We start from the raw sequence: 22,087 nt of genomic DNA, 5'->3' as shown, positions 1-22,087 counted from the left end.
TCTGCCTAATTTCAGTGTCACTTTTTCATCGTGACACCCATCTTTTGCACTTCAAATCGAAAACAAAATCCGCAATGCATATGCGCAAACGAAAAAAGAATGCTTTATAAATTTGAATAGTATCCATGTGAATATGTTTGCAGACGAAAGCATAGATTAGAAGCTAAGCACTGTCACTTACTGCAATCGAACAAAATGTTAGCAGACTAAATGCTAAGGAATTATTCTGCACGATGTGAAACTTGCAGCTATATCGGACTTTTTTTACAACGTTCGTGATTTTGCTGTACTCAATGCTTGGATAGATACCAAGGAATTTTTTTCACTCTAATTACACATTGCAAGTTCATTCTTGTACTTGAAGCCCTTCGAATTGCGCATCAGATAGCCCCTAATTCCTAAAATTCATTCTCTGAAGAAAAGAAACACGTTTTTTTAAATTGAAAGGAACATAATAAAACTTCTGATTGCTATTATCTATGCTAAAAACCAATTTGTCTATTGTTTATTTTCGTATCACTTGTGTTCCATCCAACAAATAATCTGTAACACAATATTATACTGTATTGTTATTACATCAATAAAAAATAAATAAAATGTTTTTAATATTAATAAAAAAAATTTAAACTAATGTGTTTTAAACGAGAAAAACGTTATCCATCGTAGACTTTGAAGTAAATTAGATTAAACAACATATACAAACATCTCAGTGGGTTCAATTGGTAAAGAAAGAACTAAAAGACAATCAACAAACGATTTTTCATAAAAATGTTTAATTCCTCACTTTTTCAATACTACAACAAAGTTCTTTATTTTTACTGTTTGCAAGCGCTTTGAACATTTAGGAAACTATATTTTTGTATTTCTCTACCTGTACTTTCTTTGGTTAACCCTAATTTAGTGCAATCTTATTCATCACACACTTATGAATTTTTAGCTTACATTATTCTGCCCCTCAAGAGATCTGCCTTATATAGGTAAACAAAAGTTTCACAACCACACTTCCCTCCAAGATGTACTCAAAAGATTAGTACTTTCTGTTGTATACTATACAAATGTTTATAAATATGTTATATTATTTACAAACTATGTAAAATTGCTTGCATAGGGGAGCAGGAAAATCTATGTCAAACCTTATGCAGTAAAAAATCTTTAGCTCAGATATATATATTTTAAATTTCGAAGTAACTATACAAAACATTTTTAGCCGAAGTTTTAAAACTTTATTTAAACTCCATGGAACTTTAATTAAATTTCTTTCTTCTTCAAAATAAAGAAAATTCTAAAATCTTTGCAATCAAGGATACTCAAAACTACCAACATACAAAAAGCAGCGTCAACCTTGATAAAATATGCCAAGAAACTTTGATATAAATCAAGCCAGTCTATTTAAGTTACTAACTTAAAAGTTCCTATATAAATGTCTATAACACAACGATGCAGGCTTACGATGACTATAATCAAAGTTCCAATACCGGTTCTGGAGCAACTGAAAGAATTCCTCCAATAACTGATAAGACTTCTTATCCTGTCTGTAGTGAGGAGTAATAAAACTAGAAGCTTGAGGAAAAGGCGTTTTTTTCTAAGACGCGAAATAAGGAAAAACGGAAACATAGACTATAAATAAAGATAGTCAGCATCCTTTCGCGTGTTCTGCATCTTCAATGAAGCTGAGTCATCAGAACCGTTTTGGCAGTGGCAGCCGTCGAGAACCATAACTATCGAGCGGATGCCAAATGCTCCATAAAAGTGGATCGACAAATATCACAAACAAAAATTGTTCTAGCTTCTCCATTCCCAATATCTGGCACCTGATAAAAACACCCTTCCATGATCTCAAGTATCAGATTTCTTCCTCTTCCAGGTTGAAGTGACGCAAGTCATTTTTCAACGAGTTTTAAGTTTTAGTGATTTACGGAAATGGAGATTTGGCACAAAAAGATGTTTGAAAGTATTGATTGTAGTATTAAAATATAAGAAGATCGATCGGCATTTTAAAGTTATTGCTTTTTGTGAAGCATAATGCTTTAAATAAAAACAAATGCTGTTAAGAAAAGATACATAGGTTAAGACAAAAATACAATTTAAAAGCTTTTGATAAATGAAAAACGTTAGTTGTGTTCGAATTTTTATAAATTTCAAATTCATGAAATTCAGATTTTTTAAAATTTCATTTTTAAATTCAACAAAATAAAAACAAATACTAGAATCAATATCCAAAATACCAAGTTTGGCTTAATCAACACTTTTAGGGTGCTCAAGTGAATATGTTGTTTCTTATAAAACACACTTTTTTCCCTTATAAAACAGACTTAATGCCGACCGTCTAGTATAGTAGTCAAGGAGTTGGCCTCATACCAGGTAAAAGGTTCAAATCCTTGTTCCGACATCAATGTAATTTCTCTCTGTCTCTCTTTGTTCTATTTGTTCTTGTGCTGTTAGGATGAAGTTGATCCTCCTATATGGTGCACATGAAAAATAGATCAACAATACCACCTATTGATTACCTAGAGGCCATATCGCTGGTTCAAAGTTAAAACGACACTTCTGCACTTCGACACTTCGTTTTAACTTTGAACCAGCGATATGCTCTAAAGTAGCAGGCATTATAAAAATATAAAATCAACTTTACTTACAGAATTTTAATTCCTAAGAATAGGTACAATATTAAACTAGCAACTGTTTTAAATGAAATTCATTCGAAATCGCTATCTAATCCCCCGTAGGCAAATTGAAGTATATTTTTATTTACATAAAACTCTTATTTTCCAAATGTCTTCGACAAAAAAAATGATAACATTAAGTTGAAACTACTTTTAAACCATACTGGAGAATTCGAAATGAAATTTCTGCGATGTTTTCATTTTGTCTCAGTAGTCAGGTAAAAAAATTTTCGTTTATTTAGATTTCTTTGTTATTTTTTTATTGTTAGATCTAATCCGTTTCAGTTGACAATATATTAATATTTTGAATTAAAAGTTTATTAGTTTTTATATCTTTTGGAAAGTACAGTCAGTCACTAAAATGAAACGTTCGCATTTTCAAAACAATTTGCGTATTTCTGCCCCTACTGGTGAATAATTTCCATCAAATTTTACGGACATTAGTTCCAAAAGTCAAACTGATTAAACTGATGGTTTTTAGAGAAGAAAGATTAATTACACTCATTATTTTTTAAATACCCATGCCCCATTACAATTACGATCTTACTTCATTACGAACTTTTTCAGCACGAGACACATTGTATTTTTCGATCACAATCCACTATTTACACAAGTAGTCGTCAATATAAGAGCTTTCTGAAATTTATATTGCAAACACAAAATGAAACATATTTTTTTGCATAAATATATACTTTTTTCCAGAAAATTACTTATTTTGTTTCAGGTACCTACCTGGAATTGTTGATGAAGCAGAAAACTTATTAGTTGCTGAAAAATCGATGTTCTGTATTACAAGCCTGTTGCATCCTTCCCTTTCCCCTCATTTCAAAACCAAATTCATGATACGTTACAGTTAAAACCGTATAAAACATTCTGAATTGATTTATTTATTTAAAGTAAGTCTCAGATAACAATGTCGTTTATAACACATGCTCTTCCTACTATGGAAACAATATCACGAAGATAGTTTTATTTTTAACATAGCTTGAAATCTCGCAGTTGCATAGAACATAATAGAAATGCTACTCGTATTTAAAACAGAGCCACAACTTTACTATTTAAAATTCTAGATCAGCTCCTTATTATATAATGTTTACTTACTATTATTTTTCATGTGTCTCAACTTAGTTAAGTAAAGAAAAACACTCAAACACAACAGAGCATTCTTTTTTTCTTACATAAACTATTAATTCTGAATCTTTTATTTAAAATGAAAAACTACATCATTGAATGAGGAATAAAAATGATATTTTGAAGAATATTGTCCTTTTTTCTAATCGCCCAGTTGCATAAAAGTCTACAGCTGCATTTGTAACAAAAAAAGTGGAACATAATCTAAACATTAAAGATTAGACGAAGTTTCCTTGTTTTAGTTTTAACTAATTTTCTTTTCCTTTTCTGTTACGTCTTAGAAAAATTAATGTACGGAGAAATTACACTATATTATTAAATGAATTAAATTTTTTTGATCAGTAATAGTTCAAAGCTCTGAAACAGGCCAAAAATAAATAAAAATGCAAATTTTTTTTAAACTCTAAAATAATGCCATTTCTGTATAAAATGTGAGAAAGGTATTTCTTAAGTCATCACCTCATATCAAATAGGAGATATGAGTTAAATGAAAAACTGAATGTGGAAAAAATAAATTTTATTCACACGTTTATCCAAACTCAATATAATACCGTGATATTCACATATCTTAGCTTAAAAAAATTCTAAGTACTTAAGAAGATTTCTCGTTTTTCAAAAAATTCGACGCTAACTAAAATTAGTTCTTGCACCTCATACCACTGTGAAATGAAATTGAATTTCAAAATATTTTTTTCTGCAGATTCCTTCACTTGCGCTTAAAACTATAACCGCAACCCTTCCATCTCTTTATTTACTTTATGACCTCAAGCCAGGGCAGGCTTGAATGAAAAGATTCTAAGTAAATAGTGCAAAAAAAGGAATTTCTTTTACCACCGAAAGAATTTAAACATAAAACCTCCGTAAACACTTCTTGTAAGGCTGAATAATTCATTAACTTTCCACGGTTTTATGCCAATGTTTGTTTTTTTGTAATTTTTTGTTTTATATTCACCCATTTAAATAAGGAATAAAAATTTGTATCGGTAGATGGCAAATCTTTATGACCGTTTCTTTAAAAAAATTTGGCCTTAATTTAAAAGGATCACAAAATGAGATAAAAGTAATTATTTAGTACGATGGATATAAAAAAATTTTTTTGAAAAAAAATTCTTTTTTTATATATTACGTTTTAAAAGCAAAATTGCAAGCTGAAAGTTTAAGTGGAGTATGAAAACTTTATTTTATTTTAAATGAATAAACTTAATGATTTAATTAAATTATCTATTGTTTTTATGATGTTAGATGAAATGATTCATTCTTTACTTTAAAATGTCATCCTGCGTAATTGTTTTCTTTCGCTCCGCTTAAATCTAGCAAATCTCTATGGATATATCGATCTTTAAAAATTTTTTTTAACTATCTGAAAGAAATAAACTTTTTTTTTCTGCCTTTGAGAATTCAAATATTTAATTAAAACTCTCTTAAATAAATGTTAGGTGATTTATTATTAAGCACACATTTATTGACTTTCAGTGGTAATATGTACAATAGCAAGTTTTTATTTAAAAGCACAGACATTTGAAATCTAATTTTCGTTCAATTTTTATAAGAAATTTTAAAGTACTTCTTCAGCACTACAAACGTCACTAGGCATAGGCTGTCTCCATGAGTCTTCTCAATCTGATTCTGGAGCAATAGATTGCCATCAGTTTACTAGTAAATCATTGAGATATTTCTCAATAGAATCAACCACCTGGGGGGGGGTCTTCCTCTTTTCCGGTGCCTTCTATAGTTGAAAAAGCCACTGTCTTAGTTGGGTTTTAGTTATTGTACGTAAATGGTGTCCTTGCTATCTAATGTGGCTAGCCTTTATAAATTTGACAACATCTGGTTCCTTAAATCAACTGTAAATTTTACAATTTTATTGTATTCTATCGACATATCCTTTAGCTGTCCAAGATCTTTCGGAGTATTTTACTCTTAGATATCAGCTGCTTATCTTTTTCATACGAACTATCTTTTTCTTAAAATACTAGCAGTAATAAACTAGATTTTTTTTAAATATTTTTCATAAATTTTTCTTTGCAATTCCACTCTAGTATTTAAAGATAACTGAATGCAGGCAAAAAACCAGAATCATTCAAACACATTTTTGATTGCTAATTCACCTTCAAACTTTAATTATCAGTAGACTATAATTAATTTATAATATTAAATTATTATCAATAGACTAACAAGCTTTAGATTCTTTTTATGATCTAAACCATTTTTATAGTCTTTTAAAGTATAGTTTTGTATGTTTTAAGGAACTACTGCAAAGAATTCAGAAGTAATAGGTTTTTATATCCAAATTTCCTTCTGCTGTCATTCTGGTTCCTTCTTTAGTATTTAGCCTAACTGAGGATGAACATCATTCTATAGTAAGCAAATTATTTTGCATGTTTTGTAACTTTAAGATTGAAATATATTAGTACCAAATGTGAAATTCTACCAGACCTAGTATTATATTCTTATCCACACGAATCCCGCACAGTTATTTCTTCTTATAAGCTCATAATTCGGGAAGTAATGAATGAATCTCGTGTTAAAAGTGACTGTTAAAATATGTAATTGGTATATCATTCAAAACGTAATATCTCCTATTGTTCAAAACGATGAATAGAAATTGTCCAAAACTGCAATTGATCGAAAATTAAAAATTTATATTTTAATCATAAAAATCACTTTTTTATAAATTTTCTACGTAAAATTTTTTTCTTGTTTTATATATGAAAGAGCATTTTTGCCTATCTGCTGAAATTTATGAGTAATAAATAACAGAATTAACCATTTCCCTTAGCTAGCACCATGACAACACCAGCCCCCTTTCTCCCTTACTATCTACCAAAGAAAACAATTCTTGCTCAATCATTATAAAATTCTGACTCTTGGATAATATGAAATTTAAGGCAAAAAATAGACATTTTACGTGTCCAATCAATCTTAAAATACTTTTAAAAAATCTGCTAGATTAAAACATGTATTTTGAAATGTGTGTGTGTTTCTTTATTTAAAAGTCCATTATCTATTGCAGTCCATCATCACACCTTATACTTATTGGATTTACTCCCTCCTATAAGTAAATATTGTAACCGCTTTACGGACAAAAACCTAATAAATTTTATCCATAAGCAGTTTGTACTTTCACAAAACGTAGAAATTCTACTAAGAGTAAACCAATAAATAAGAATTTTCTAAGTATAACCTACAGTGACTCATAATGATAGTCTGTATCCCTTCCAAGACCACAGATTTCTAGACTAAGCGTCATAAACTGGCAATTTAACGCCCGAAATCGGATTATAACGCACGTTAACGGTGACGTTAATCCCCATCATAAACACGTCCTACGTTCGCAGGATCAGAGCCATGTGCACACACTCTCAAGCATTTCGTCTCACGCAGACTCGTCTCTGAAATGTCTATTTGCTGAGTTGAGGAAATAGTAGTTTTAGGCAACCCATGGGAGGCTTAGATAAGTGAAGAAATCTTTTTTACGAGCTTTATTAGTTCGGAAAAGCGGTATGCTCTAATCAAACCTGGAGAATGGGCCTATGCTTCCTATTAGAGTTTTTTGGCGACCAAAAGAGTTTCTTGTTTTTTTTTTCTTTCTTAGACGCTGTCTCTCATTTGACATATTGGCTGCCGACGTGTGACGACAGTCCAGCTTTTATCTACTTCTTTACTCACCCTTCTTTTTTGCTTCTTATTTCTTTCATGAGAAATTGTCTACTCAGAAGAAATGTTATCTAGTAATTTTTCAGGCTTTTCGCTTGTGTATTTATAAAGGTTTCATTACGTTGTCAAAAACAGTTGAATGGATGTTCAGGATCGATTTCTTTTTAAAAATATTGTTCTGTAGGAAATCAGAGATATTTAAAATCAAAAGGTTGGCTTAAAATAACCTGCACCGCACTCGATTGTAGTAATGGTCGAATGTTTAACATTTCGTAACTGACCCAGTGCAACAAATTTAAAATTCTGGAGAAACGCTATTTTTTAGCTACTTTCAATCATTGTTTTCATTAATTGATGATAATAATCACGATAACATTATAAATCAAGCTGTGAGTGCGGTATTGCCGAAAATGGCTCTTTTATTAATAGTTTTCAATCAATCAACCCACCAAATCATCATTATAACATTTAGTCTTATCTGGAGATCACTGATCTCCATAAACCAATTAAGTTCTAAACTGATAAAATATTATTATTTATCAATAAAAATACAATAATAATAATCATTGTAATATTGCCATAACACGTTCTTGTAGCTGGCACCTACCAAAAATGCCATTTAATGCCCCAGGTCACTCAATGCCAATGCCACAGGCATTAAATTGACTATTCAAAATTTCAACAAAAAATTTAAAACCGACTAAAATAATACTAATAAAAAAATCGACAAAAAAGTTGTGATCGCCTTATTACGATCTCTGGTTACTCATTAGTCAAATGCTTTTTCTTTCTGGATTGACTCCGTTAAGCGCCAAAATATTTCAAATCATGGGTCGCAAAAATTGTCTCAATTGATGTTTGTCGTTGGATTGATTTTCATATTCTGCCTATGTACGTGTTTCAAGACGTCACGAAATACTTTTCCTTCTTCAGCATTCATATTTATATTAATATCATCGTCAAGCCAGTAATTATACGTTAGTAATAAAAATAATTTCAAAATACTTTTAATTATAATTACGTAAATGCATTAAAAATGCCTACTAGTGAAAATAAGAAAGAAAAACTGCAGCGGTCGCCAAAGCAACGCATGCAATGACGACGCATGCGCAATGTTTACTATTACTCTTGAACAAAGTTGAAAAGCGTGTGGAAGCCATCAAGATCCATTTTGCCCATGGGTAAAAAAAAGCAAACTGATATTTATTTCGATAATATTAGACATTTCTCAGGCATTGTTTTTAGAGATATTAACAGACACCTAGTCTTAAACTTAGAAGGATTCAACATATAAGTTAAAAAGTTCTTGGAAATCAAAAAAGAATACTCATTGTGCTGTTAAAATAGGAAAAAATATCATTCTTACGAAGAACTTAATAATATACCAAAAATGTAACATAAATTGTCTTTTGGTTATAAAACAGGAAAGCCAATTAAATTAACAAATTATTTCCTTTAATTACAGAGTCAAAATCATGCGTTAAAAAGTTATTATAGCAGGTGCAGTTTATTTTTCTGTTTGATTCAAGAACGTAAATAACTTACTTTGCTTTAAGAAAAAGCAATTCTGAATTTCATGGCATTGAATTTCGTTAAACACATAAAATTGATTATTCTTCCATCTTCTACCCATTTGATTTGCATGTCTATATTTGTTTGAAAATAAGTAAAAAATAAGCGGTTTTTAAATAGCTGAAATTACGCTTATTTTATTTATAAAAAGTTCTATTACTTTTAAAAGCGTTCATATGCAATCAAATTTAGCATCAAAGAATATATGCATAAAAAAACTTAGATGGCATTTCGAAAAAACTTAACTTTTCCAATAGTAGCTTTTATAGAACAAAATAAAAAATAAGGGACATTTATCAGGAGACGGATTCTTTTCGCTTTAGTCTCAGATCAAAGAATCTTGCACATACAGCAACGTCAAGACACTTAAATTGATTCTTAAATAGGATTCCCATCTTCCAATGAAGCGAGAAAATACTTTTTTTCATCAGTTGCTGAAGCTCAATATTTCTTCTTAGCTGGGAAAAAAAATATTCCTGGGAGACTTACGTCTATTGTTTTTTAAATAACCTACATAATGCTGCAATATTTTTTTCCGTACTGATAAAGCAAGATAAATGATAACTATTATTAGTCAAATTTCTAATTAACTATTGTAAAGAAATTTTTTTATTGTTATTCCCTCAAAGCATATTTTGACGTTGATAAAAAGAAACAATTTAACACGAAAAAGTTTGAAAATTGCTGGATACCTAGAAATACAAAAAGGATCAATTTTGCCCCTTCCAAGTTGCTTATTCGTAAATCAATTAGACATCTCAAAACTCAAAATATAATCATAGCTTATATAAAATACAGTTTCCACGATTTATATGTTTCTATAGATGAAACTTCATGATTTTTCTAAAATCTTAAAATATAATCAGATTTTAATAAAAATTTATTATAGACTTATTCATCAAACTTCTATGGTATTTCAATTGTTTGGGTGACACTGACCTGTCAATGATGTTTACATAATTGTTTCTTAAATATATGAGTTTTCATTTCTCAATGAATAATAATTATACATTTGTTGAATTACAATTTTTTAACGAAACCGAGGTACCTTACATCCAAACCTACAAAATACCTCAGGGATCACTCTGACACTTTTCGTCATTCTATGTATACTTGTCAATAAATACATTTTTATAAGCTTAACGCATGAAGAATTAAATGAGCAGTTAAAATGGATCAAATTATGAAAATTCAGACATACTAAACACTTTTAGCATGTTATTTTTTTGAATTAAAGAGCAACTAAAATTGAGAGGGGCCGAATTGGCCCCATTGGTAGTTCTAGATAAGGTCTATCACTTAAAATAATAAGTAATTACGTGGGCAATGAACAGTGTAAATGCGATAAGGAATGTAATTATTTATTAATCTCGTTTTTTTTTATCATTTCTCTCCATTTTAATGGAAATTGTCTCACCTTATTTGGTTACTCAATTTCACACACGCATTTTTTATAGATAATGCTTAACATCTTAATATTTGATCTTTTCTAGCCGCTATTGGCAAAACATCGTAATAATAGCTTTGGCTTTGAAATAACATTTGTTAGATTACTTGGGCAAAGACATAACAGGAAATGGTAGTCTTTTAACACAAGACGAATTTATACAAATTCTCATATGATTATCTCTGTATAATGTCTAAACTTTATATTCTAATTCAATTTGCCAATTAAAGCCGTGTGATTAAGACAATGAGAAAAATAAACAAGTTGAGGTAATGTCAGAAATTAGACCAGTATCGCCATTAAGCAGCTATAAAAAAGTGTTTTATGTTTCAAATGGATATATGCCCAGTTCAATAAAAGATTTAGCACTGGACATGAACCTGACACATAAAATCTAATTTCAAAGAAGATACCTGCTCTAAGAGTTAAGCATTTCTTTAAATTTAAATCCAAAATATGATAGCCCTTAAATTGTGATTTTTGAGCTTGGAAACAAACTACCCCAAAAATTAGAACTTTAACTTAAAATGTTAAATTTTAAGTTTTGACTTAATTCAAATTTTAACTCAATTGCAGTCAATTTTAGAACGGTTGCTTCAATCTCAAACTAAATATTTTTATTTAAGCCGTGTTACTTGTATTTCAACCTTAGATAAGGTATAGTTAAAGAAAAGGCTCTACCACCAACAATTTACATAATTCACCCACTCTTAAAAAGAGGAACACTTAAAAAAGTAGAATATTTAACTTAGGAAAATCACGGATAAAGTAAGCAGTAACTGTAAAGTGGCTACTTGAGTTTACACTTTTTTTTAAAAAAATTTTGCCTTCAGGTTGTACCGGAGAAACGTCATTGATGCTGTCTAAGTTGTTCCTGACTCAAAAATGGGAAAATAAATTTTTCTTTTTTTAACTCACTTGTATTTTCGCTCAAATTAGTGATTAAAATGCTACTTTTAACCAAATGATAATGAGTTACTGTAATTTGTGACAGTGTATTTTATCAGAATGTAATTACTTATTAAAGTTAGGTTTAAATCGAGCAAAATCTATTGTGAAAAAACCTTTTCATCAATACATCACAGTATATTCGTTGCTTGGCGAAAAGTATTACCAGCCTAAAAATGAAGGTCCTAAAATGGTTGAATGCCTAATAACGTGCACAAAGTATGTTTATTAGTTCCTAAATAATGAATGCATAAAGTTAGGCCAATTGTTCTTCCATACTATTTATACTTTTAATTCCCAACATGAATTGTTTTTCGGCGAAATAAAGTAATTTTATTTATAAACTCTGTTTCTAATATTAATTGAGAAATTTAAGAACATAATCGTGATTTATATGATATTTTAAAGAAGTGTAAAACTAAATATTTACCAAAGTTAAATGAAATAATTAACGACTAAAATTATGTCAGTGCTTATTATCACTTCATGTCGCAAAAGCTGTTAAATAGTTTGATAAACGACTAGAGAAGCTTCGTAATAAAACAATCAATATTATTTTATGCTTAAATACTTTTGCTTATCTTAATGTGATTCTCTATAATGCTCTTTTATGCAATCATTATAATTTAATATTTATGATAAAGCAAGCGGCTGTTGACTTTCTAGATCAAGTACTTTGAAACTACTTATGATTCAATACCACCACAATAAAGTTTCACCAAGTAATAATTTGATTAATTATCCTTTTAACGCCTTATCAGAAAACACTTGAATATTTAACGATGACGGCTGAATTCCTCTTGCAAGGAAGGAAATGAGGAGATATCAGGAACCAATCTTTCTTTAAAAAAAGAACTGAAAATAGATGATTCTGACAACTGTTTATCCTTATGTTTATGAAGAAATAATAAATTGATTATTTCGTTTTTAATTTTAAGATAAATACTGAGCATGCCGAAATGACTAACCTTAATATATCGCTCTTGGGCTGCAATAGCGGCACAACTCAAAAAATTAAGTTTCGAGATAAATGGCTTTAAAGTTTTCATTGAAAACAAAATGCATAAGAAATGCTTTAGTTTGTTTAAACGAAGATTGCCTTCAAGTTGAATTATGAGTTGTGCTAGTATTGCTGCTGAAAGAATGTGTATTTTCGTATTTACACCTGTTCTTAGTCCAAAACGGGTGTTTCTTGAGTTGTGCCACTATTGCAGCCCATGAGCGATATACTTCAAGAATTCTTAACAAAAGTAAAAGAAAAATCATTCACATAAGGTCAATAATATTTAAATAAGCAGGGGATAGAGCGTTCGCCTTTCAATGAGGTGCATCGTGCTCGAATCTCAGAGATGGCTGGTGGATATGAATTTGTCACCCTTCTCATTCCGACCACAGTGCTGAATAAAAATATCCCCAATGGTAGACGGATCATGGGCTAGAGTCCCTTTTCCATTTGGCTAACCATGAAAAGTTTTCGTTTCTTTTCCATGTAATGCAAATACGGGCTGGTTCTATCCAAATATCTTTCTCGAAGGCAAATTTCTCCTAATACTCGATCCAGAAGTTCCCTTGTCTTCTGGATTGGGTTCAAAATCATAAGGCTACGGAGTTGAACATTAGTAGTCGTAAACTAAAAATTGGGTCGACTGTTCAATGACGATTATAAAATAAAATAATTAAATGACAGAAAAGTTTCTGAAATCTAAGGAATTATTACCGGCGAAGTCATAAAAAGTTATTTTATTGACTATCTTTCAATCTATTTTGCATTATAATTAATGCTAAAAGCCTTTTTGCCACGGAAAATACAGAGGAAACATTTTTCATATTAAGGTTATCTTTTTTGAAGCGTAAAACTGATTCAGGTATTTGATATTAACTAACGTAAGTGCTAATATGATCTGTTAATCATTAAAAACTAAATTTAACAATAATAATATTTAGAGTTCATTAAAATATCCAAATTCTATTTATTTTAGTAAAACAAAAAATGACGGTTACAAATTTCAAAATACACCGCTTAAAACTTGTTTGAGAACTGAAAGAAACTTATAATTGACCCTTAATTAATGGTTTTCCTAATTATGCAAATGCATATGCATTTTTTTTTTGAAAATTCATTCTTAATTTCGACATTTCTTTTCATGTGATAGAAAAAATCTTGCCCACTCACATCTAACTTGTTTTATTAGGTTCAAAACACTGATACGTATTAAGTTATACGATACAATGAAGTCGAAACGTTATGAAAAAAGATACAAATATTGAACAACCAGTGTTAAAAAAACATATATCACAATTTATTTTACAATAAGCTGAATGTTATATTCTTATAAATGACAAAAAAATAATAACGTAATGTATTATAGTTCATGCATAATATCTTATCGTGTAACAAAAGTTTAAATTAAACAAAGTTTTTGTAATTAATTAAGATTTTTAAAAGTGAATAACAGGTGATAAAGAAAGATTAAAGTCCATGGTAAAAGATATTCAATATATATATTTACAATCCATTTATTTACAATATTATTTGTCATATTTTTTGATGTATTAAGATTTTATTACTTTCTTTACTAAGAAAAGATACGCAATTTACTGTTATGAAACGTTCAAAAATCGAAGATTAATAAATTTATATATTTTCAAGAAATAGCAATGTGAAATACTTTAAGTAAATTTTGTTAAGACTAACAGTTTCATTCTGCTTATTCCTTCATCCCTCAAAAATGTAAGTGTCCCAGTATGCTTATAAGTCACTGTTATGATGATGTCATTTTGAATGATTTATTTTATACAATTCCTTCCTTGCACAATAACTGATATTTATTCAAAAGGTATCAATTTTTGATTTGAAAATCAAACAATTTGAAACCACTTATGATTTTATGCCTTATTGATAACTCTTAACAAAAGGGAAAGAGCAGTTACTTGATTCATTATCCTTTTTAACTTCGTATCAGAACAAAAGCATTTGAATATTTAACACTGTAGAAGTGGTATCTTGGGAGGAAAGAAAGAAATGAAGGGTTACTGGGGGACCAATCTTCCATGAAGAAGACGCTGGTGCACCTAAGATGGATGGACATGAGGGCCGTTCGTCTTCCTTTTCTTCTGCTCATCCTACCACCCCCACCAAATCGATCTAAAGAACAGGGGAACAGGATGAGGGGAAGGTGAACACTTTGCTCTTTCACATTTCTCAATGATATTGGGAATTCCTTACCAAGATCAGAAGGGAAGAGGGAACAGCAAGCTCGGCACCCCCTCTTTTTCTTCTGGGGCGATGATCAGCTATTGCCAAGGGAAAAGGATAGTAGGGAGGTAGAAGGGATGTGCCCATCTTCCTTTTTCAACCCTTGTCTATTGTGGCCAGAGATTCCTAGGATTGTTCGAATTCGGTAGCACGGTGACTGCTTTAAATCAATCGTCGGACTTTGAAGGAGGGAAGCAGAAGTTATGATTTTTTTCCCTAGACAATGGATTTCAGAAGAATTGTTGCTGGCATAGGAAGCAATTGTTCACTTCCGCCGTTATCCTACCTCTGTTTGAAAGATGCAGCGGAATTTAATGAGTTAATATCTGCTGTAATCCTGTCCACCTTTTGTTATTTCAAACGAGAGCAATAAATTGACTTTTTTTCTCCACAGCAGACAGGTTGAAAAAATGCCGATGTAGAATCATATGTTAAAGTTTTTTGTGATTACTTTGAGCCCGACTTGAAAAAGTTTTCTTAGGGAGATAGAAATTGGTTTAAAGCCTTTAAAATTAGGTGTTAATTAGATCTATATTTAGCGTTTCCCATATGGGCCTTAGTCCCCTACTTTAAATTTTTATATGAGCTTTTTGATTTTTACGTAAATTATCGCAGCATTATATCATACATTTATTAGCTATCTGTGTTGGTTAGTGATAGCTTGGAAGATCACAAATAAAAATACTAGCACACTGGAACATCATTCTTTAATATAAAGCTAACGCAAACAACAAACAAACAACATAAATTAAGATTAGGAATTAGGATTAGGAATTAGGATTAGAAATTAGGATTAAGAATTAGGATTAGGAATTAAGATTAGGAATTAGGATTGGAAATTAGGATTAGGAATTAGGATTAGGAATTAGGATTAGGAATTAGGATTAGGAATTAGGATTAGGAATTAGGATTAGGAATTAGGATTAGGAATAGGGATTAGGAATTAGGATTAGGAATAGGAATAAACAACAAAATCTAACAGCAAACAAATTCCAAATAGGTAAAAAAAACATACAAAGCATTTTAAAACTGGTTATTAAGAACAATTTAAAACTTAAACTGATCGATAGCAAGCACTTTCTATGAAGGTGGGCGTCACCGGGGAAAACGAAGTATCAGGACGAGATTCCTGAAGCTACAACAGCACTGTCATTTTTATTTTCAATGCCCACCTGTGTTAACAGATCGTCAATTCAGGCATATTCTTTACAAAGCAGATATATTGGCCACTCTTTCAGGGGCATCATATCAGGTGCACCAACGTTGCTCACTCAGTAGGAACAGATAGTACAGAGAATGAAGGAACATCCATGCCTTTCCCGGAATTCGAACCCATAGCCTTTTTGATGCAAGGCCAGTTCCCTGAACCCTACACAATCCGGTCGGTAAGTTTCAATAGTTCAAGAAATTTTTATTCATTATTATGTTTTGATCTTCTAGATGGTTTTGCAATATCAGATTTAACTAAATCGTTTTCAGGAAATCACCCTACCAAATTGAAGATTAACTATTTTTATTTTACCTAACGTAATTTCTCGAGACCAATTCATGATAGTCAACATTTATAACAATCAAAATTTTTTCTTCTTTAGGAGCTGTAAAAATTCTATTAAAATAGTATCAGTATTAGATACCTTGGTACCAATATTAAAAATTTGATACCTATTAATATGACACCTATTACCACTATATCAATATCAAAATTACCGTATCTATTCCAAAAATAATTAAGCATTATTGGGTAATATTTAATTTACTATATGTCCTATACCTAAACACTAGAGATCCAAAAATTGCGTATTAGCATGGCTCAAGAGGGTTAATGTTTCAAGAGGGTTAATTTTTCAAGAGGGCTAATGTTTCAAGAGGATAACCTTAACTATGCTAATAAAAAAAATTGCACAATATTAAAATAATAATCGAAATCGAAAACAAATATTTTTTTTTATCTCTGAATAAACATTTTTTCCCCAGCACGTTTGGAGTTTTTTGAGCTTCAAAATAGAAATAGTGGCCGCAATCTAGGAAATATTGAGCTAATAGTTTATTTAGGGGAGAGGGTTAAAGATGATCAACTTGTTTAATTTACTAAATATTTAATTTTATCAGTCCCCTTCTTAGTTTCACTTTTAACGTATTTCATTTTGAAAGAAACATCAAAGCAATTTTAAACAAAAAACATTAAAATTCTTTAAACCTAAAATAATTTCTGGTAGGATATATATATATATATATATATATATATATATATATATATATATATATATATATATATATATATATATATATATATATATATATATATATATATATATATATATATATATATATATATATATATATATATATATATATATATATATATATATATATATATATATATATATGTCTTTGTTTTAAATATCATTTTTAATTATTATTTTAAATTATTTATTTTAATAATGAACAAAAAATCTTTGCCAATGGAAAGTAAACTAATTTTTATTATTTTAAACTATGTAATTTTAAATTAAGAACGACAAAAGTTGGACAGAATTCGCTATACGTCTTAAAAAATAAAAATGTTAAATTAACAAATAACGTGGCCGATTTTTTTAAGATAGACATTTTAAATAATGAACTGTAGAATAATATATTAACTGTAGAATAACTGTAGAATAATATTTCATACCACTTTCTACACTATGTGTAATATATCCTCCATTTTGATCCTTAAACCTGAAAATCAGAAAAAAAGGAGAAATGACTATAAAGCTCGGTCAAAATTTAGTTTAACTTCTAAAATCAATAGAAATCTTTACCTCGTATCTTGAACCTTTAAAGAACTAAACACTTTCATCAATTGGATAAACAGCAATAGAAAGTGAGAGTGAATCTCTCAAGAGGAAAAGTTAAAAAAAAAATATTTTATGTGTCTTGTTGCATTAAATTTGTTCTATGGAAGAAATAGAAAATCCTTTAAGTAATCTACCGATAAAACTGGTGAAACATTGAACTTGTAGGAAATTTTCTTTAATTCTGTTTAAAGACAAATTCTGCAAAGTATTTGACAATAAATATTAACAATTACTTATTTTCGCTTGTTTATACCTAGTAACAGTAAATCTTTTCTAGAATCAAATACATCACATTTTTAATCTAGATAAATAAAACTGTGTTTTTTTATCTTTTGCGTATGATTTTTCTAAACCATTAGTGAATTTTTGCTCACTGATAGTTTAGAGAATGCGAAAGGTCACTGTTGATATTAAACCATTTTATATCGACTCCATGTCATTCAAATGGTAAGCTTAAAAAATGATTTTTCTCTTTTGATCTTTAGTCATTAAACATTGGATCTTTTATTTTAAAGAATTATGTAACTTCTAATAGTTGACAGCGATGCTTAAACAAACATAGATATCACTTAAAGTTGCCCGTTTTATTCTTCTCAGCTTCGAGTGAAAACTAGTAAAATCACGAGGATTGTATTCATAACATGTAGTAACTGAATAAGTAGCTTGAAAGATATTTGAAACTGTGTGATGATATTTATTTATAATTAAGCTATTAGAATAACACTCTATGAACATAAATAATCTAATGTCAACAGAAATTCAGAAAAAAAATTAAAATTAATGTGTTGTAAAAAGTTAACATTTTCAACAGTACTATTCAAACAGAAATGAGCGTCACTGAAAATTGTGCATTTTATTCTTCTTTGGTTCCTTACTTCGAGTGAATACAAGTAAAATGACAAGGATAGTTTCCATCGCATGTAGGGTTAACGCCGCTAAATATGGGTTTTGAAAGATATATGAGCAATTCTACAAATAAACGCCAGTTAGGCGGCCAAAAAAAAATTTAAAAAAATTTGGAGGGCACACTATTTCGACATGAATTTTCTTCTTCCTTACACCCTAAAAAGGCGAGAAAAAATCGTGAACATGAAATTTTTTCTTTGTGACATACTTTAAATGTGACATACTCTTTCTGACATACTCAGATAAATCTGAGCCGTTTATTCAGATAAAACGATTTTTACATAAATATAATATTATTATAATGTCTCTCTAATATGTATTTATAGAGATTTCATAGTATAAGATTATATTTTAGTATAAAAATTGGCGTTTATTTGTAGAATTTCTCATATCGTCGCTTTGAAACTAAACCGCGGTAACTCAAAAAAGCAAATTTTTCAGGAGAGCAATTTCTATCTAATGCTAATCACGCCAATGCGACAACGATTTATCTGCTCTCTGAATTTTATTGAACTATGAAGATAATACTTTTTTTCTCTAAAAGGGTGATTTTTTTTACACAAAATGACCCAAATATCTCATTTTTCGATTTTTTTAAGTTTTACGACGATAAAAGCGACGATATGAGCAATTCTAGAAATCAACGCAAATTAGGCAAACAACAACAAAAAAATTTTTTTTGGGGGGGGGCACGCTATTTCTACATGAATTTTCTTCTTTTTTACACCCTGAAAAAGCAAGAAAAAATATTAAACATGAAATTTTTTCTTTGTGACATACTTTAAATGATAAAATACCAATTTTGAATTTTTCCCGATTTTTTCAATTTACGAACTTTGATTAAATTTTTTTAGTTTTGTTTTTTATACTAAAATATAATCTTATATTATGAAATCTCTATAAATACATATTAGAGAGACATTATAATAATATTATATTTATGTAAAAATCGTTTTATCTGAATAAACGGCTCAGATTTATCTGAGTATGTCAGAAAGAGTATGTCACATTTAAAGTATGTCACAAAGAAAAAATTTCATGTTCACGATTTTTTCTCGCCTTTTTAGGGTGTAAGGAAGAAGAAAATTCATGTAGAAATAGTGTGCCTCCCAAAAATTTTTTTATTATTTTTTGGCCGCCTAACTGGCGTTTATTTGTAGAATTGCTCATATCTAGTCGTGTGCTGATGTTGCTTTAAATTGCAGATTTAAAATAACAATCTGTAAACATCAATCCAAAAAATAATAAAACTGAAATGTTATGCAAAAAGTGCTAAAACATAGGAAAAATTGAATACATGTAGTAAAATCTTAATTATCATAAGTTTGCCGAGATAAGTATCATTGTGTTATTCATTTTTTGATGTCAAATAATATTGTGAATAGTTAACATTTCTTTTAGTGAATTTCAATAGTAAAATGCATATTGATCGAAAAATGATAATTACCTTTCTGAAATTTGTTTTGATAAATCTGATAATGTAAAGTCAACTGAAAGGACAAAACTGAAGCTATTTGCTAAGTTCCAGTTCAGTGGGAAAATTTATATCAGGGTTAAAGAAATGAAGTATGTATATTGATATAATACTGCATCCATCAAAAAGTTTTCTGAAATTGTATTAGCAATATCACAAGCAATTACTTTCAAGCCTTGTGTAATATTTCTGCAGAAATTGTAAAAGAAATTAAGAGACTCCGTCTCCTGTTCGTTTCAAGCCCCTAACCCCGTAGTTATTTTGCATTCATCAGAGCAGATCAAGGGGAAAGAACGGTTTATGTAAATTTTTTTACAAAATTTCCAAATGTATTGCCATTTGTTGCATTTTGAGGATGGTTAAATTTAGTAATATCAATGACATTTAAAATCGGAGCCTCCAAACCTACTTGAGAGTTATTATTTAGTGATGATGGACGTGCTCAAGAAAAACAGTTTCTGTCTGTAAGGAGATTTGTTTTTTCTCAGAATCAATTTTGAAGCACGTAATCAATTTTGAAGCACGTTTTATCCCTTGAAATCCTTAAAACTTTTTTCTCACAAGACAATTAAAAAACAGAATTTTTTTGAAAATATATAATTATTATAATTTCATATTAGCGCAGTTTATCAATATGTTAATCATAACGAAATGAAAGAATAGGTTATTTGAAAAATAATCAAATGCTCTTGGAAAAAAAAATAAGAATACAGAATATCTGACACAAGAACCAGCACTAAATGAGTATTTTTATTGTTGACTATATAAAACGATTCTATTATAAAACATATTAATAATATGTAACATAACGATTAGAACATTTCACATTGGAAATAATTTTAATGCCTCTTCAGTCTTTATATTTTTAGATATTTCCATATCCGACAACATCTAACCTGTCTCATATTTAATTATTCAATTTAATTTTTTTTGCTACTTTTGACACCAATTTAAGCGGAAGCTCATAAATTGAAAATCGTGAGAGCGAAAAATTTTTCTGAAACAATAAGCAAATAATTATTATTTAATGAAAAGAATACGAAAAAACACTAAATATTGTAATAACGTTAAACCAAATAGGAATTTCGAAAAAAAATTTTCTCGTCAAGTTATAATTTGAAATGATCCTATCAGTATTTCATATTATAACTCTTTTGCTGCATCGCAGTAGATCAACCAACATGTTTATTTTTACTGCAAGTTTAACAATTAAGTATTCTTGAACTAATAATCGAACCATTTATTTTCTTCCATCGAACTCCTAGTACAATTTTCTACTCTCCTTTGTAATTTCAAGTTTCTAAATCTTATAGATTTTAAGCAGTAACGAAAAATGTAAGAAAATGGATAAATAACAAAGTAAAAATTCACAGAAAGGATTTTAAATTTGCTGTTACTATAGAATAAATTGGAATTTCGAAAATAAAACCTCTGTGTTAGGTTCATAAACGAATATGGCCCTTTCAGCGTGTCATATTTTTACTCTACAGTTGTGTTCCTGCGGAAAGAAGAAGGGCACATATGCTATTTTTTCCAATATGTTTAGCAGTCAATTCTCAAACTAATTAGCGAATGTTTTTTTTTATTCCATTTTAATTCATGTGTGCTTTTCTGTACACCTTCAAGTTTCTGTCTCATAGTTTTTGCGCTGTAATACAAAAAACACCGTTATTGTGAATACCCAAAAAAGTTTCTGCGGCTGCGCTGACATCTCTTGCATCTCATCTATTTTAAAAATAATCATCGTATATATAGGTGTTTAAGGAGAGATAATGTCTGATGTCTAATTTTTTATCTGATTAATGGTTGTCTCAACAGGTTGCAATTTCTAAAATTTAAGTACTTACTGCGCGTTTCGGAAAAACTTGTCCTCATACTAAAGCTTAATATATAACTAATAATTCGAAAAACTGGTGCAAATATTGCTCTTAATTTACATGAAGAAAATTTTTTATTATGATTCATTAAAATAATTGAAGAAGTAAAACATTCCTGCAACAGCCCGTTGTGGGCCAAGGGGTTCATAGAGATTAAGGTTCTACAATTTCAAGATTAACGTCATGATTGTACTAATGTGGTCAGTACTACACACATATCGCTTTTACTTTCCAGATAAGCTGGCACCCATTGATCTGAAGCTGGGTTGGTGTCAAGCCGCCAGCGGGGATCAAACCCCAGTTCTTCGCAATAAAAATT

At 29.6% G+C, this 22,087-nt stretch overlaps 1 long non-coding RNA gene across 1 annotated transcript in view; it reads right to left on the bottom strand.

Moving 5' to 3' along the window:
- Positions 1 to 756: 756 nt before the first annotated feature.
- Positions 757 to 22,087, bottom strand: part of LOC147808157 (uncharacterized) — a 163,479-nt gene continuing 142,148 nt past the window's right edge. The window contains exons 2-3 of the long non-coding RNA XR_015434744.1: positions 17,346 to 17,392; positions 757 to 2,458 (exon numbers count right to left, since the gene is read on the bottom strand). This is a non-coding gene — a long non-coding RNA (uncharacterized LOC147808157). The remainder of the gene's footprint in view (positions 2,459 to 17,345; positions 17,393 to 22,087) is intronic.

The sequence above is a fragment of the Parasteatoda tepidariorum genome, chromosome 6 (assembly GCF_982258835.1).
Source record: "Parasteatoda tepidariorum strain Cologne lab strain chromosome 6, Ptep-v5.0, whole genome shotgun sequence".
Classification (NCBI taxonomy): Eukaryota; Metazoa; Arthropoda; class Arachnida; order Araneae; family Theridiidae; genus Parasteatoda; species Parasteatoda tepidariorum.
The sequence above is the reverse complement of the archived record's forward strand: the minus strand, read 5'-3'. Positions and strand labels throughout refer to the sequence as shown.